Consider the following 19,006-nt stretch of genomic DNA (forward strand, 5'->3'; position numbering starts at 1 on the left):
AAGGGAATTTCTCCAATATGTTCAACATGGTCTAAAATTGGAAAAGGGGGTGTACAGTAAAAGGGGGAAAATAGAACTCTTTAATAAAATATGGTCTCCTTGGCTTGATTTGGATTGAGGAGTATAGTCGTCGAGTTTCCTAAGACCTGGAAGAGGATAAATTACATGAGGCAGATAATGCCTCGGTGGGGTGGAGATTGGGACTGAGCTGTCTTATGGGGGAGGGGGGTAGTTGGGGTAATGTTGGGGTTTATTAAAGTAAGAAAATGTGTATCTGATATAATGCAATGTAAATGGCATTCTGATGTTCTTCTTTATATTGTTAATAAAAATCTATTTAACTCAAAAAAAAAAAAAAAGAAGGAACAGAGAATGGAAGAACAGAAAGTAAAGAGGGGTAAGGAGATTTTTTTAAGCATAAACACAAAGTAGATTATTTAACCCCTTAGTGACAGAGCCAATTTGGTACTTAATGACCGAGCCAATTTTTGCAATTCTGACCACTGTCACTTTATGAGGTTATAACTCTGGAACGCTTCAACGGATCCCGCTGATTCTGAGATTGTTTTTTCGTGACATATTGTCCTTCATGTTAGTGGTAACATTTCTTCGATATTACTTGCGATTATTTATGAAAAAAACGGAAATATGGCGAAAATTTTTAAAATTTTGCAATTTTCAAACTTTGTATTTTTATGCCCTTAAATCAGAGAGATATGTCACGAAAAATAGTTAATAAATAACATTTCCCACATGTCTACTTTACATCAGCACAATTTTGGAAACAAAATTTTTTTTTGTTAGGGAGTTATAAGGGTTAAAAGTTGACCAGCAATTTCTCATTTTTACAACACCATTTTTTTTTAGGGACCACATCACATTTGAAGTCATTTTGAGGGGTCTATATGATAGAAAATAATGAAATGTGACACCATTCTAAAAACTACACCCCTCAAGGTTCTCAAAACCACATTCAAGAAGTTTATTAACCCTTTACGTGCTTCACAGGAACTGAAACAATGTGGAAGGAAAAAATGAACATTTAACTTTTTTTTGCAAACATCTTAATTCAGAACCATTTTTTTTATTTTCACAAGTGTAAAAACAGAAATGTAACCATAAATTTTGTTATGCAATTTCTCCTGAATACTCCAATACCCCATATGTGGGGGTAAACCACTGTTAGGGCGCACCGCAGAACTTAGAAGTGAAGGAGCGCCGTTTTACTTTTTCAATGTTGATTGGATGCCATGTCGCGTTTGGAGAGCCCCTGATGTGCCTAAACAGTGGAAACCCCCCACAAGTGACACCATTTTGGAAACTAGACCCCTTAAGGAACTTATCTAGATGTGTGGTGAGCACTTTGAACCCCCAAGTGCTTCACAGAAGTTTATAACGTAGAGCCGTGAAAATAAAAAAATCGCTTTTGTTTACACAAAAATGATCTTTTTGCCCACAAATTCTTATTTTCACAAGGGTAACAGGAGAAATTAGACCACAAAAGTTGTTGTGCAATTTCTCCTGAATACGTCAATACCCCATATGTGAGGGTAAACCACTGTTTGGGCGCACCGCAGAGCTTGGAAGTGAAGGAGCGCCGTTTTACTTTTTCAATGTAGAATTGGCTGGAATTGAGATTGGACGCCATGTCGCGTTTGGAGAGCCCCTGATGTGCCTAAACAGTGGAAACCCCCCACAAGTGACACCATTTTGGAAACTAGACCCCTTAAGGAACTTATCTAGATGTGTGGCGAGCACTTTGAACCCCCATGTGCTTCACAGAAGTTTATAACGTAGAGCCGTGAAAAAAAAAAATCGCATTTTTTCTACAAAAATGATCTTTTTGCCCACAAATTTTTATTTTCACAAGGGTAACAGGAGAAATTAGACCACAAAAGTTGTTGTGCAATTTCTCCTGAGTACGCTGATACCCAATATGTGGGGGTAAACCACTGTTAGGGCGCACCGCAGAGCTTGGAAGAGAAGGAGTGCCGTTTTACTTTTTCAATGTAGAATTGGCTGGAATTGAGATCGGACGCCATGTCGCGTTTGGAGAGCCCCTGATGTGCCTAAACAGTAGAAATCCCCCACAAGTGACCCCATTTTGGAAACTAGACCCCCCATGGAACTTATCTAGATGTGTGGTGAGAACCTTGAATGCCCAAGTGCTTCACAGAAGTTTATAATGCAGAGCCGTGAAAATAAAAAATATTTTTTTTTTCCACAAAAAAGATATTGTAGCCCCCAAGTTTTTATTTTTACAAGGGTAACAAGAGAAATTGGACCCCAAAAGTTGTTGTCCAATTTGTCTTGAGTATGCTGGTACCCCATATGTGGGGGTAAACCACTGTTTGGGCGCACGGCAGAGCTCGGAAGGAAGGAGCGCCATTTTGGAATGCAGACTTTGATAGAATGGTCTGCGGGTATTATGTTGCATTTGCAGAGCCCCTGATGTACCTAACCAGTAGAAACCCTCCACAAGTGACCCCATTTTGGAAACTAGACCCCCAAGGAACTTATCTAGATGTGTGGTGAGAACTTTGAATGCCCAAGTGCTTCACAGAAGTTTAGAATGCAGAGTCGTGAAAATAAAAAATATTTTTTTTTTCACAAAAAAGATTTTGTAGCCCCCAAGCTTTTATTTTCACAAGGGTAACAGGAGAAATTGGACTGCAATAGTTGTTGTCCAATTTATCCCGAGTACGCTGATGTGCCATATGTGGGGGTAAACCACTGTTTGGGCGCACGGCAGAGCTCGGAAGGGAAGGAGCGCCTTTTTGGAATGCAGACTTTGATAGAATGGTCTGTGGGCATTATGTTGCGATTGCAGAGCCCCTGATATACCTAAACTGTAGTAACCCCCCACAAGTGACCCCATTTTGGAAACTAGACCCCCCAAGGAACTTATCTAGATGTGTGGTGAGAACTTTGAATGCCCAAGTGCTTCACAGAAGTTTAGAATGCAGAGTCGTGAAAATAAAAAATATTTTTTTTTTTCACAAAAAAGATTTTATAGCCCCCAAGTTTTTATTTTCACAAGGGTAACAAGAGAAATTGGACCCCAGAAGTTGTTGTCCAATTTATCCCGAGTACGCTGATGCCCCATATGTGGGGGTAACCCACTGTTTGGGCGCACGGCAGAGCTCAGAAGGGAGGGAGCACCATTTGACTTTTTGAGCGCAAAATTGGCTGTCGTGTTTGGAGACCCCCTGATGTACCTAAACAGTGGAAACCCCCCAATTCTAGCTCCAACCCCTAACCCTAATCCCAACCTGATCCATAATCCTAATCACTAACCCTAACCATAATCACAACCCTTACCCCAAAACAACCCTAATGTCTTCCCTAACCATAACCCTAATCAAAACCCTAAATCCAACACACCCCTAATCCTAATCTCAACCCTAACCTCAAACCTAACCCTAATCCCAATACACCCCTAATCACAACCCTAACCTTAACCCTAATCCCAAACCTAACCCTAATCCCAAGCGTAACCCTAATGCCAACCCTAACCCTAATACCAACCCTAATCCAAACCCTAAACCTAATCCCAGCTCTAACCCTAACTTTAGCCCCAACCCTAGCCCTAACTTTAGCCCCAACCCTAACCCTAGCCCTAAGGCTACTTTCACACTTGCGTTGTTTGGCATTCCGTCGCAATCCGTCGTTTTGGACAAGAAACGGATCCTGCAAATGTGCCCGCAAGATGCGTTTTTTGCCCATAGTATTGCCGACGGATCGTGACGGATGGCCACACGTCGCGTCCGTCGTGCACTGGATCAGTTGTGTTTTGGCGAAGCGTCGGCACAAAAAAACGTTCAATGAAACGTTTTTTTGTACGTCGCATCCGCCATTTCTGACCGCGCATGCGTGGCCGTAACTCCGCCCCCTCCTCCCCAGGACATAGATTGGGCAGCGGATGCGTTGAAAAACTACAGCTGCTGCCCACGTTGTGCACAATTTTCACAACGTGCGTCGGTATGTCGGGCCGACGCATTGCGACGGCCCCGTACCGACGTAAGTGTGAAAGAAGCCTAACCCTAAATTTAGCCCCAACCCTAACCCTAAATTTAGCCCCAACCCTAACCCTAAATTTAGCCCCAACCCTAGCCCTAACCCTAGCCCTAACCCTACCCCTAACCCTAGCCCTACCCCTAACCCTAACCTAACCCTACCCCTAACCTAACCCTACCCCTAACCCTACCCCTAACCCTAACCTAACCCTACCCCTAACCTAACCCTACCCCTAACCTAACCCTAGCCGTAACCCTACCCCTAACCCTAACCTAACCCTACCCCTAACCTAACCCTAGCCGTAACCCTACCCCTAACCTAACCCTAGCCCTAACCCTACCCCTACCCTAACCCTAACCCTACCCCTAACCCTACCCCTACCCCTAACCCTACCCCTAACCCTAACCCTACCCCTACCCCTAACCTAACCCTAGCCCTAACCCTAACCCTACCCCTACCCTACCCCTAACCCTACCCCTAACCCTACCCCTAACCCTAACCCTACCCCTAACCCTACCCCTAATTTTAGCCCTAACCGCTGTTCTCCTGCCGGCCGGCAGATGGAGACAGATGGCGGGCGCACTGGGCATGCGTCCGCCATGTTCTTCTGCCGGCGGCCAGGAGGAGCAGCAAGAGGATCCAGGGACCTAGGTGAGTATGCTAGGGTCCCCGAATCCCCCTATTTCTCTGTCCTCTGATGTGCGATCACATCAGAGGACAGAGAATTACACTTTACTTTTTTTTTTTTTTTTGCGGTCGCCGGTAAACAGTTAATTACCGGCGATCGCAAAACAGGGGTCGCTAAAACCGACCCCCGATCATGCTCTTTGGGGTCTCGGCTACCCCAGGCAGCCGAGACCCCAAAGATTCTCCCGGTGCCGGCCGGCGGGCGCACTGCGCATGCGCCCGCCATTTTGAAGATGGCGGCGCCCACCGGGAGACACGAGGAGCATCGGGGGAGCTAGGTGAGTATTGGGGGGCCACCTGGGACCCCTTTTCTCTGTCCTCCGATGTGCGATCACATCGGAGGACAGAGAAATTAAAAAGAGATCGCTTTTTTTTTTTTTTTTGCGATCGCCGGTAAACGGTTAATTACCGGCGATCGCAAATGCGGGGAGGGTTAAAAACCCCCCGAATCATGTTCTCTGGGGTCTCGGCTACCCTCGGCAGCCGAGACCCCGGAGAAAATCGGCCTGTGGGGGGCGCTATACACTTTTTCCACAGCGCCGTTAATTAACGGCGCTGTGGTTTAAGTACCCTTAGCGGCCGCCGTTAAAAGGCGTATCGGCGGTCGCTAAGGGGTTAAAGAGGAACTTTGTTTACATTTTGATTCCATAAATCAATAGTACATATTGAAATAAGCAACTTTGTAATATATCTTATCAGAGAAACCTGCTTCTTTCTTCTCCTATACTGAGCTTTCACTGTCAATTCAGGGTTAACATCTGTAAAATTAATATTTAGTGAAGACAGATATTCCCATTACTGAGATAGGAGATGACAGTTGGTGCTTGAAAATTCTATAGAGGGGGAGGAGCTAGTAGAAGACTCAGACATTCAGCTGTTCATTCCATAGAACTTTCTGAGCACCAACTGTAATTTCCTTTGTCAGTGATAGGAAAGTCTGTACTCACTCAAGAGAATAAATGATCAGTGCAAGAGGAGAAAGAAATGAAGTTCTCTGAAAATATGTATTCAAAATCTTCTTATTTTCATGAGTACTGTTGGTATATATAATCTGATTGTGACAACTTAGTGCCCAACGTGCCAACTGGGTCTCCCAGCTCTCATAAATGGACCCTTAAATGAAGAAAATGCTGGACTTAAAATTTGCTTAATTTATTGTTTTAGAACTATACTCTAATGCAGTGACCCAACATGTAGCTCTCCTGCTATTGAGGTTGGAGACTAATGTAATGTAATACTCTGTAATAATTGTCTGGTTTCTGTTAAAGGCAGGAAAAAAATAATCAGAAAAGCTCAATTGACCCAAATGACTTTCATTTCCCAATATTACAGATTGGGTTGAAGTACTGAAGCATTAAAAGTTTTACTTGTAATACCCAGCCTGACCACTCGGAGTGCTCTTTCATCCACACACACCTAGTGCAATACTCCAAAGCTCCACCTGCTGGACAAAACACGCAGTGCAGAAATCTAGATTTTCTCAACTGTACAGCACAATAGCATAATGAGTTTCCTAAGAGAGAAACACAATGACTGATTTTGCAATTCCACCGCAAGCCCATTGCTGAATATCGTTACCGGCAACACTTTTTGGGGATGCTGTGAATATTTTTCTCATTTTGTTTTGCCTCTGGTTTGTTTTTTTGCTTTCACAACTTTTCTATTGCAGTTTCTGCATAATTCAGAGAAATTGGCACGAAACGGCCTCATCAAAACCGATGATTACATCACAGGAGACATTCCTACCAGCCATAGATTCTGCCAGGGACTGACTGCCCATTCCAAGGCCTTTGATATCCACTTTGCATTGAGGATCAGACCTAGAAGGATAATCTGTTCTTGGCCATAGCCTGAGCTGCACATCCTCCATAAATCAGCATTTGCAGGATGTGCTTGTGCCCTGGCAGACATGATGATTTATTCTAGTACTATACAGTCAATCATATTTGTTGATGTCTGTCCTACAACATGATACTTTTCTTATTCTTGGAGTTTCTTAAAGGATCTCTCCAACCATATAAGAAAGTTCTTTATGTCTGCAGAGTATTCAGTCCAACAGTTTGTACTCCAGAGGTACTTCGGATCACTATTATTATTATTATTATTATTTATTTATATAGCACCATTAATTCCATGGTGCTGTACATGTGAAAAGGGGTTACATACAGGGTTACAGATATCGTTAACAGTAAACAAATTTACAATGACAGACTGGTACAGAGGGGAGAGGACCCTGTCCTTGCGGACTTACATTCTTTGGGATAATGGGGAAGAGATAGGAGGTCGGTGTGCTGCAGCACTGGTGGTGGTGAGGCGGCAGCTTGGGTCATTGGTGAGGCAGCAGCTCGGGTGGTTGGTGGGGCGGCAGCTCTGGGGGTGGCGACGCTGCAGCTTGGGTGGTTGGTGGCAACGTGGTAGCTCAGGTGGTTGGTGATGTGGCGGCAGCTCGGGTGGTTTGTGACGAGTTGGCAGCTCGGGTGGTTGGTGACATGACGGCAGCTTGGGTGGTTGGTGACGTGGCGGCAGCTCGGGTGGTTGGTGACGTGGCGGCAGCTCGGGTGGTTGGTGACGTGGCGGCAGCTCAGGTGGTTGGTGGTGAGGCGGCAGCTCGGGTGGTTGGTGGTGAGGCGGCAGCTTGGGTGGTTGGTGAGGCACCAGAATGATTATTGCAGGCTGTAGGCTTTCCTGGAGAGATGAGTTTTCAGGTTCCATCTGAAGGATCTGAGGGTGGTGGATAATCGAAAGTGTTGAGGCGTGTAATTCCAGAGGATGGGGGATATTTGGGAGAAATCTTGGAGGCGGTAGTGTGAGGAACGAATAAATGTGGAGGAGAGAAGGAGGTCTTGGGAGGATCGAAGATTACATGAGGGAAGATAGTGGGAGATTAGTTCAGAGATAAAGGGAGGGGACAGGTTGTGGATGGCTTTGTAGATCAGTGTTAGTAGTTTGAACTGGATTTGTTAGGGAATTGGGAGCCAGTGGAGGGATTTGCAGAGGGGTGAAGCAGGGCAGTAGCGAGGAGAGAAATGGATTAGCCGAGCAGCAGAGTTGAGGACAGACTGGAGTGGAGCAAGGGAGTTTAGCGGAGAGGCCACAGAGGAGGGTGTTGCAGTAATTGAGGTGGGAGATGATGAGGGCATGCACAAGAGTTTTAGTAGATTGTGGGCTGAGGAAGGGACGGATTCTGGCAATATTTTTGAGTTGGAGGCGACAGGAGGTGGCAAGAGCTTGGACGTGAGGTTTGAAGGACAGGGCAGGATCGAGAGTTACCCTGAGGCAGCGGATTTCAGGTGCGGGAGAGAGTGTGATGCCTTTTACCTTAATATATAAATCAGGTAGGGGGGATACGCAAGATGGGGGAAAGATGATGAGTTTAGTTTTGTCTACATAGAGTTTTAGGAAGCGAGAGGTGAAGAAGGAGGATATGGCTGACAGACACTCCGGGATTCTGGATAGAAGAGAGGCGACATCTGAGCCAGAGAGATAGATCTGAGTGTCATCCACATATAGGTGGTACTGGAAGCCATGGGACTTTATGAGCTGTCCTAGGCCAAGGGTATAGATGGAAAAAAGTAGAGGCCCTAGTACAGAGCCTTGAGGGACTCCAACAGAGAGGGGGTGGGATGAGGAGGTAGTGTGAGAGTGGGAACCGCTAAATGTGCGGTCGGAAAAATATGAGGCAATCCAGGACAGAGCAAGGCCTTTGATGCCGAGGGAAGAAAGAATCTGTAGCAGTAGGCAGTGGTCGACTGTGTCGAAAGCAGAGGACAGGTCAAGAAGGAGGAGGATGGAGAACTGTCTGTTAGCTTTGGCTGTGAGTAAGTCATTAGTAATTTTGGTCAGAGCAGTTTCGGTGGAGTGGTGGGGTCAGAAGCCAGATTGGAGGTTGTCAAGGAGAGAGTTAGATGAGAGGTGGGAGGAAAGTTGACCATGGACATGCTGCTCAAGGAGTTTGGAAGCAAACGGGAGCAGTGATATGGGGCGATAGCTGGGCATAGCAGTTGGGTCAAGGTTAGCTTTTTTGAGGATGGCTGTGATGGTGGCATGTTTGAAGGCAGAGGGGAAAGTACCAGAAGATAGCGATAGGTTGAAGAGATGGGTTAGGGCTGGAATGAGCATGTTAGTGAGGTTGGGGAGCAGGTGGGAAGGGATGGGATAAAGTGCACAGGTGGTGAGGTGTGATTTGGAAAGGTGTAGTTCTCCTTCAGTGATGTTCGAGAGGTAAGTTATTGGGGAAGGGCAGAGGTCTGGTATATGGAGTGGTTGGGGTGGTGGAAAAAACCTCAGAAGAGATGAGGGGAGTTGGAGGTGGCAGTGGGGGGCGGAGGAGAGAGTTAAATGTGCTGAACAGTTGTTTTGGGTTGTAGGATAGTGAAGATACAAGGTTAGTGAAATAGGTCTGTTTAGCAGAAGTGAGGGCTAGTTTGAAGGCAAGTGTAGCTTGTTTGAAAGAGGTGTAGTTGTCTGGCAGGCGTGTTTTTTTCCAACGCCGTTCCGCGACCCTGGATGCTTGTCGGAGTTTTTTGGTGAGGTTGTTATGCCAGGGATGCCTATTGATTTGTCTCACTTTGCCATCTATGAGAGGGGTGACTATGGTTGATGTGAGGGTGGAGTTATAGAAAGCGGTGGCGCTATCCGTGTCGTGGAGTGAAGATATGGAGGACAGAAGTAGAAGAGAGTCTGAGAGTCTGTGACTGTCTAGGTGTGCAAGGTTTCTGCGAGGATGTAGTACTGGCTGGACATGGGGGGCAGGTGAGGAGGACAAGGAAGAGAAGGTGAGTAGATGGTGGTAGATAAGGGGAAGGGAGAGGTTGTGAGATTAGATAAGGAACAGAGGTGGGTGAAGATGAGGTCTAGCGTATGTCCGTCTGTGTGGGTGGCTGTAGAGGACCACTGAGTAAGTCCAAAGGATGAGGTAAGGGCCAGGAGCTTGGAGGCTGCTGGTTGGCGGGTGTCAGTAGGGATATTAAAGTCACCCATTATGATGGTGGAGATGTCAGCAGAGAGAAAGTGAAGAAGCCAGGTGGAGAATTGGTCAATGAAGGCAGTGGCTGAGCCCGGTGGTCGGTATATGACAGCCATTTGGAGATTAGAGGGAGCGTAGATACGGACAGAGTGAACCTCGAAAGAAGGGAGGATAAGGGCGGGTGGGGGTTGGATAGGGTTGAAGTAGCAGTTTTTAGAAAAAAAGGAAACCCCCTCCCCCACCATGTCTGTTGCCAGAGCGAGGAGTGTGGGTAAAGTGGAGGCCACCATAACTCAGTGCAGCAGGGGAGGCCGTGTCAGGGGCGTCAGCCAGGTCTCAGTGAGGGCCAGGAAGGAATGGTTGTGGGAAGTAAAGAGATCGTGGATCACGTGGAGCTTGTTGCAGACAGAGCGGGCATTCCAAAGTGCCCCAGAGAGAGGAAGCAGGGGGGTGTGGGGTCAGTGGCACAGATTTTAAGTGTGATGGGTTGCGGTAGTTTCTCATAGTGTGAGAAGGATAGGGGTGAGGATTAGTGGAGTGAAAATAGTCAGGGCAAATGTGAGTATGGTTAAATAGCAGGGGAAGAAAGGAGAAGCAAATAAAATTAGAATACAGTGATTAGTCTTACCGTCTGGCCAATTCCTGGACTATTTCTGGCATATTTCTGACGATACACTTAAAGATGTCACTTGAAATGATGTCACATCTGACTAAAGTCAAATCTGACTGACACCATTCATCTTATACCCATCTTATACCCAACGATCTATCTATCGTTGTGTGAAAAAAGTGTTTGCCCCCTTCCCAATATCTTATTCTTTTACATGCTTGTCAGACTTAAATGTTTCCGATCACCAAATAAATGTAAATATTAGACAAAGATAACAGAAGCAATCACAAAATGCAATTTTTAAATGAAGGTCTTTATTATTAAGGGAAAAGAAATCCAAACCTACAAGGCCCTGTGTGAAAAAGTTATTGACCCCCTCTTAAAACATAACTTAACTGTGGTTTATCACATTATGCTGCTGTGGGCGGCCCAACCAGTTATTAGGTTAAGCAGGCAATCACTTTTTCACACAGGGCCCTGTAGGTTTGGATTTTTTTCCCTTAATAATGAAGACCTTCATTTACAAAATGCATTTTGTGATTACTTGTGTTATCTTTGTTCAATATTTACATTTGTTTAGTGATCGGAAACATTTAAATGTAACAAATATGCGAAAGAATAGGAAATCATGAAGAAGCAAACACTTTTTCACACAACTCTATCTATCTATCTATCTATCTATCTAACATCTGTTATCGGTCATGCTGCAGGTCCACAGGTAAGTGCAGACTCCACTAGATGGCAGTAGAGTGGAAAGAGGGCTGAAATCCTGCTCAGAGCAGACCAGCTGAACTGCAGCGAGGCTACCACCAGGTGGCAGCAGAATGGTCAGACAAGCCGGTTAGATACAAGAAAGTAGAGTAGTACCAAGGGAAATAAACTCAGAGTCAGAGGAGTGCCAAAAGGTCAGAACTGGTCCGTAGCAGAAGTATCAGAAGGAAGAGACAGAAGCAATTCAGAGCCAAAGCAGAGTCAAGTACCAAGGAATCCAATCACACAGGGAAACACAGAGTCGGGGCGGGAAGAGAGGAATGAACAGACATGGGTAAAGACAGCTAAATGCAGCAGAACAAATCAGGGTTCCACCAGAGCCAGCTACACACACCGTAGGCAGGAAATACAACTGACACTGACTGCAGGATGCAGCACAGCTAAATAGTAGACCCGACACCGGAACAAGGCAGAGAAAGTTAACCCCTGGCATGACTAGACCGGGAAAGGAGAGACAAGGCCCAAAACCCGGTCTGGATCATGACATTATCTATTATCTATCTATTATCTATCTATTTTCCATTCATTCGGTCTTGTACAATATTTCATCCTTGCCCCATTGCAGCTCCCATATTACGTACAGATGTGTAGAACACAGCCGGATTCCCATGTTCTGACAGTATTATCCATTGTCTTTGTTCTCTCTGTTCTCTACCATTTAGGTTTTGTTGTAGAATTCCGTGGTTTACATGACGATTATCACTTTAGCGCCGCCGGCTTTTGTGCAGAGCATATAATGAAATGACCCCTGTAAATGGTGCAAAAATGATATTTTGCAGATTGCTACTGAGCGAAATGGAAGGATTTTTTTTTATGTTCTGGATATTGCTTTCAAAGTACTTTAATTGCCTAAATTAATAATGGCGCTTTTCTTTGGCTCCGGTAAGGGACAAGTGAATCTGAATCGCTCTCAGAAGGATTGAAGCGCTGGCTATCTTCCTCTGATTACTTTTTTGCATTCATTAGAAAATTAAAAGAGAAGCACAAGGTCACCCTTGGCAGGATGAGCTTACTTTCTATGCAATGTGAGGAAAGAAGCAAATTACACGACTTCTTAACTGATTTGCTACAAACAAAACAAAAAAAGGTTTGGGAAAGTAAGAACAGACCTCCTGGAGCTGCCGGGAATGGCATCAAAGTGGACGGAGGAGCAGCTCACTGGCAGGCTGGCACTATGGTTAGCTAAAAATGTCAGGAGCAGGGACCGTGTGAAAACACTCCCAGACATGTCAGTTTTTTTTGCGCAGCATGGACACAATGTGTGCCGCATACGTGCACACTGATGACACACGGGTGACATCCATGTGTCATCAGCGTGAAAAGTACCGGCATCTGGGAAGAAGTGGTACAGTTTGTGCTGATCCCAGGCATCGGCAACTGAAGGCAGCTCTCATCATGGTTGCTTGGTCTCTCTGAGATCAGCACAACCAGGCGACAATGACAGGAGTTGTATTTAGCAGCCGCTGTGTACATTCCATAACCAGTAGAGGGAAAGCCGACAGCTGGGAGCTAATTTTAATAATTTGGGAAAGGGGAAATATCCCATAAGGTTCCCAGGCTATTAATAACAGCTGTTTGCTTAGCCTTTACAGGTAAATTTATGGGGAACCCCAGAAAACAATGACATAGGGTCCCCCTATAAATTCAAACCAGCAAAGGCTAAACAGACAGCAGTAGGGTGATAATTTTAATCCCAGTCCAATTTGCAAGAAAACTTCTCAAGCAGCAGAGCTGATAGAAGGTTGTGTCTAGATGCCCTGGACAAGACAGAGAGGTTTGTAGCCCAATTCTGGCAATGAAAAGTCAAGTTGGCAACCCTGAACATTATGCGGAAGCCCATTTTGTATTTTGACCCAAACTTTCCTTTGCTATGAAGTTTACAAATAGAAAAGCACAAAAACAAAGTAACAAAGGAAAGAATGACCCGGCTCTATAGATGTCTGCAGAAGTCAGAAAAACATGTTTTTCTGTATGTTTTTCCACTCTGTCAGACTCATTTTTAAAACAATACAGTAAAAAAGTAAATTTGTATCCAATTATGTCTGTAATGCAAAAGTCTGAATCATTATCCTGAACTGTGCTACAACAAATAGAGAAGTTTATTAACGATAACAGGTTATTAAAACAGATACACTGTATCAGAAATAAACATGTGACTATTTTCCTGAGCAGTAAGCTACCTGCAGATGTCATGTGACTTCTGGGACAGGAAGTAGCTGTCTGGCAGGAACTCTTGTCAGCCATTATTGCTCTCAAGCGGTTGGTTTTTCTGGCACCCGGTCGCTCTACTTCCTCCGCTACTTAGGTTCTTTGATCAGTTATTCACATCTCTCTTACTAAGGAGGATTTCTGACCAGTGAGGATTAAACATAATGCTGTAAGATTATAAAATAAGACATAATCACCTTATTCATCCCCTATTGTTCCTGTCTCTGTGCTGCCCAGGTCCTTGGCTGGTCACTGAGCCTTATGTACAGTCACAGCAGCATGTCAGTGCCCATGGACAGTGATTTCCTTCAAGGGCCCGTTACTGTCAGGAACGAACAGTGGGTAGATTATTATTATTATTATTTATATAGCACCATTAATTCCATGGTGCTGTACATGAGAAAGGGGTTAGATATAGAGTTATAGATATCACTTACGTAAACAAATTTACAGTGACAGACTGGTACAGAGGGGAGAGGACCATGTCCTTGGGGACTTACATTCTATGGGATAGTGGAAAAGAGATATAAGGTAGGGGCGAGGCGGCGGCTCTGGAGATGGTGAGGCGGCAGAATGTTTATTGCAGGCTGTAGGCTTTCCTAAAGAGATGGGTTTTCAGGTTCCGTCTGAAGGATCCGAGGGTGGTAGATAGTCGGACGTGTTGAGGCATGGAATTCCAGAGGATGGGGATATTCGGGAGAAATCTTGGAGGCGGTTGTGTGAGGAACGAACAAGTGTGGAGAAGAGTAGGAGGTCTTGGGAGGATCAGCGATTACGTGAGGGAAGATAGTGGGAGATTAGTTCAGAGATATAGGGAGGGGACAGGTTGTGGACGGCTTTGTAGATCAGTGTTAGTAGTTTGAACTGGATTCGTTGGGGAATTGGGAGCCAGTGGAGGGATTTGCAGAGGGGTGAAGCAGGGGAGTAGCGAGGAGAGAGGTGGATTAGCCGGGCAGCAGAGTTGAGGACAGACTGGAGTGGTGCAAGAGAGTTAGCGGGGAGGCCACAGAGGAGGGTGTTGCAGTAGTCAAGGCCGGAGATGATGAGGGCATGCACAAGAATATTGGTAGATTGCGGGCTGAGGAAGGAACGGATTCTGGCAATATTTTTGAGTTGGAGGCGACAGGAGGTGGCAAGAGTTTGGACGTGCGGTTTGAAGGACAGGGCAGAGTCGAGAGTTATCCCGAGGCAGCGGATTTCAGGTGCGGGAGAGAGCGTGATGCCGTTTACCATAATAGATAGGTCAGGTAGGGGGGATACGTGAGATGGGGGAAAGATGATGAGTTCGGTTTTGTCTACATTGAGTTTTAGGAAGCGAGAGGAGGAGAAGGCGGATATGGCTGACAGACACTTCGGGATTCTGGACAGCAGAGAGGTGACATTTGGGCCAGAGAGGTAGATCTGAGTGTCGTCCGCATACAGGTGGTACTGGAAGTCGTGGGACTTTATGAGTTGTCCTAGGCCAAAAGTATAGATGGAAAAAAGTAGGGGCCCTAGGACAGAGCCCTGAGGGACTCCAACAGAGAGAGGGCTGTATGAGGAGGTGGTGTGGGAGTGGGAACCGCTAAATGTGCGGTCAGAAAGGTATGAAAACAAAGAAAAAAGACTCCACTATAAAATGCACACCACCCAACACAATATAACAAAATACAAATTTTATTGGCACAAAAATTAAAACACAATTAAAAGCACTATAGTGCTTGCAATCCTACATGGTACAAAATAGCTACAAAACATCCATATTACAGCCTGGGGCACAGATACAAACTTAATAATCTGTATACCATATATGATTTAGAAGTGCCCTGCCTAATGGCTCATGGGGAGTCCAAATACATGTAGACACTGATAGTCAGAACCATACAAGACTAAACAAAACGCCATAAGCAGATACAAACCAGCGTTTTGAAGCGAGCAGGCTGAGGGATGTCCGAGGATAAAACAAGCACTTGGCCCCACGCGTATCGCCTCCCAAATGAGGCTTCGTCAGGGGAAGTACAAAGCACTGCCAATAGCAAATTATATATACATATGCAATCAGTATTGAATAGCCTACCGGTGTGGAGCCACACATCATCAGGGAAACTGGACTGATGCACCAGCTCACACCAGACTTGGAGAGCGAGGCTATGACTCACCACTGTCCAGGATTCTCTGCGGCAGAATACTAAGCAGCCAATAGGCTGCAGGAGCAGACACTGTAATGTCATGATATCCATATAGGTGAAGATATTACTGCCATAAAGACATGAACCAGCCAACTTAATATAAATAGAATCCCAAAGAGGGAGGGAGGAAAGGAGGAAGGAGGGGGGGGGGGGGAAGGAGGGGAAGAAAAAAAAAAAAGGGAGAGGGAGGGAAGCATGCACATAGATGTACAAAAGATGACAAATGGATGGAATAGCAAAAACTCAATAATCGATAGGTAGGAAAATAGGCCATATATGCATGCAGTGAGAAGGTATGCATAAAAAAGAGCAAACTAGTTTGCCCCTTCTATGCATAATATCCAGGGCTCAAACCCATAAGAGGCCATGTATCCAAGCCTGGGGAGATAGAAATACCGTCCAGTGCATACATTCACAACACACACAATTTCAAACCATCCAATACACACGCACACATATATGGTCCCCGGGGATCAAGCAGTCCCACCAATCATATCCATTCCCCACAAAAGCAATAGGAAGTAGAACAAACCATATTAGACAATCCTGTTATTATATAAAGTTTAATACATATTAAGTCATTTATTTGTTCTACTATTAAAACCCCAACACAGATACCATATCAATATTACACATATAATACGCATAGAAAGAGAGCCCTTACAATAAATCCCAATTATAATATCAACATTACGCATATAATATGCAAAAATGTTATGCATATAATGTTCCTCCATTTGCTATTGGCAGTGCTTTGTACTTCCCCTGACGAAGCCTCATTTGGGAGGCGATACGCGTGGGGCCAAGTGCTTGTTTTATCCTCGGACATCCCTCAGCCTGCTCGCTTCAAAACGCTGGTTTGTATCTGCTTATGGCGTTTTGTTTAGTCTTGTATGGTTCTGACTATCAGTGTCTACATGTATTTGGACTCCCCATGAGCCATTAGGCAGGGCACTTCTAAATCATATATGGTATACAGATTATTAAGTTTGTATCTGTGCCCCAGGCTGTAATATGGATGTTTTGTAGCTATTTTGTACCATGTAGGATTGCAAGCACTATAGTGCTTTTAATTGTGTTTTAATTTTTGTGCCAATAAAATTTGTATTTTGTTATATTGTGTTGGGTGGTGTGCATTTTATTGTGGAGTCTTTTTTCTTTGTTTTTGTATTTAGGTTTTTTCCACTACTTTGCACCCCCTATATATATATACCAGCTTTATGGCGGTGCACCAGTTGCTTTTTGTATAAGTCAGAAAGGTATGAGGCAATCCAGGACAGGGCAAGGTCTTTGATGCCAAGGGAAGAAAGAATCTGTAGCAGTAGGCAGTGATCGACTGTGTCGAAAGCAGAGGACAGGTCAAGAAGGAGGAGGACGGAGAACTGTCTGTTAGCTTTGGCTGTGAGTAAGCCATTAGTAATTTTCGTCAGAGCAGTTTCGGTGGAGTGGTGGGGGCGGAAGCCAGATTGGAGGTTGTCAAGGAGAGAGTTAGATGAGAGTAGAGAGGATAACTAGTAGTTACTGAAAAAAGGGACAACTAGTTACTGGTACAAGGGACAGCTATAGTTACAGGTATAAGGGACAGCTAGTTAAATGGACAGAAAAGTTACATAGAAGAAGAGAGGAGCCAGAAGACCGTAGAGTCTGATTTCTCCTTCTCCTGCACTGTCTAAAAGCACTTCACTTTCATATTAAGAGCTCTTGGAAGCTTTCCTGCATTAAGGTTCTCAGCTGTTCACTGTTAGCCACTCTGATCTATATAATGTGGGTCCTGGTATTTTCCTTTATCCTTGTTCGTATTACCTTGTTGGTCTGGCTGGTGTATTATGGTACACTACTACTCCTATCTTCCCTGGATGGGGGAAGGGTACAGACTGAGGTCGGATTCAGAAGCTAAGGCAAGGTAGGTGGCCTCGCCTTCTTCACCATCAGAAGCAATCTAGGGAACTTGTCGCGCTAGGGCGCCCCTAGCATTAGGGTCAGGGAAGGAAATCCTGGTCCCGGGACACCCGACAACAGAGTCATTGACATTCAGCTAGTTATAGTGGCAAGAGACATCAAGTTACAGGTCCAAGGGACAGCTAGTTATAGGAACAAGGGACAGAAAGCTATAGGAACAAGGGACAGCTAGCTACAGGTACAAGGGACAGTTAGGTCCAGGTACAAGGGACAACAATTTATAGGAACAATTGACAGCTGGTTATAGAAACAAGGAACAGCTAATTATAGGAACAAGGGACAGCTAGTTATAGGTACAAGGGACAGCTAGTTATAGGAGCAAGGGACAGCTAGCTACAGGTACAAGGGACAGTTATGTCCAAGTACAAAGGACAACAAGTTATAGGAACAATTGACAGCTGGTTATAGAAACAAAGGACAGCTAATTATAGGAACACTGGACAACTTTTTATAGGAACAAGGGACAGCTAGTTACAGGTACAAGGGACAGATACAGTGGGAAAAAAGTATTTAGTCAGCCACCAATTGTGCAAGTTCTCCCACTTAAAAAGATGAGAGAGGCCTTTAATTGACATCATAGGCAGACCACAACTATGAGAGTCAAAATGAGAAAAGAAATCAAGAAAATCACCTTGTCTGATTTGGCAAGATTTGGTGGCAGTCCTACTGGGATGACCAGCTGCTGTTTCACTGGTGCCACGTCAGTGACTGCATGAATCACATTCTCTTAAGGTACCGTCACACTAAGCGACGCTGCAGCGATACAGACAACGATGTCGATCGTTGCAGCGTCGCTGTGTGGTCGCTGGAGAGCTGTCACACAGACAGCTCTCCAGCGACCAACGATCCCGAAGTCCCCTGGTAACCAGGGTAAACATCGGGTTACTAAGCGCAGGGCCGCGCTTAGTAACCCGATGTTTACCCTGGTTACCAGCGTAAACGTAAAAAACAAACAAACACTACATACTTACATTCCGTGTCTGTCCCCCGGCGCTGTGCTTCTCTGCACTGACAGTGAGCGCCAGCCGTAAAGCACAGCGGTGACGTCACCGCTGTGCTCTGCTTTCCGGCCGGCGCTTACACAGTGCAGAGAAGCACAGCGCCGGGGGACAGACACGGAATGTAAGTATGTAGTGTTTTTTTTTTTTTACGTTTACGCTGGGAACCAGGGTAAACATCGGGTTACTAAGCGCGGCCCTGCGCTTAGTAACCCAATGTTTACCCTGGTTACCAGTGAAGACATCACTGAATCGGCGTCACACATGCCGATTCAGCGATGTCTGTGGGAGATCCAGTGACGAAATAAAGTTCTGGACTTTCTGCTCCGACCAACGATCTCCCAGCAGGATCCTGATCGCTGCTGCGTGTCAAACTCAACGATATCGCTAGCCAGGATGCTGCAACGTCACGGATCACTAGCGATATCGTTCAGTGTGACGGTACCTTTACTCCCTGTGTCCCCAAGCGGTGTGGAAGGTCACATTGGTGAAAGTGCGGAGACCGCATTACGTGATCCTTATAGTGACAACAGGCGGGGTGGTGAAGTGCGGGTCCATCACACAAGCATAAAAGACAGCTAGTTTCAGAAAATTGGGACAGCAAGTTAAAGTACAATTGATA

Source organism: Ranitomeya imitator, chromosome 9, assembly GCF_032444005.1.
Source record: "Ranitomeya imitator isolate aRanImi1 chromosome 9, aRanImi1.pri, whole genome shotgun sequence".
NCBI lineage: Eukaryota > Metazoa > Chordata > Amphibia > Anura > Dendrobatidae > Ranitomeya > Ranitomeya imitator.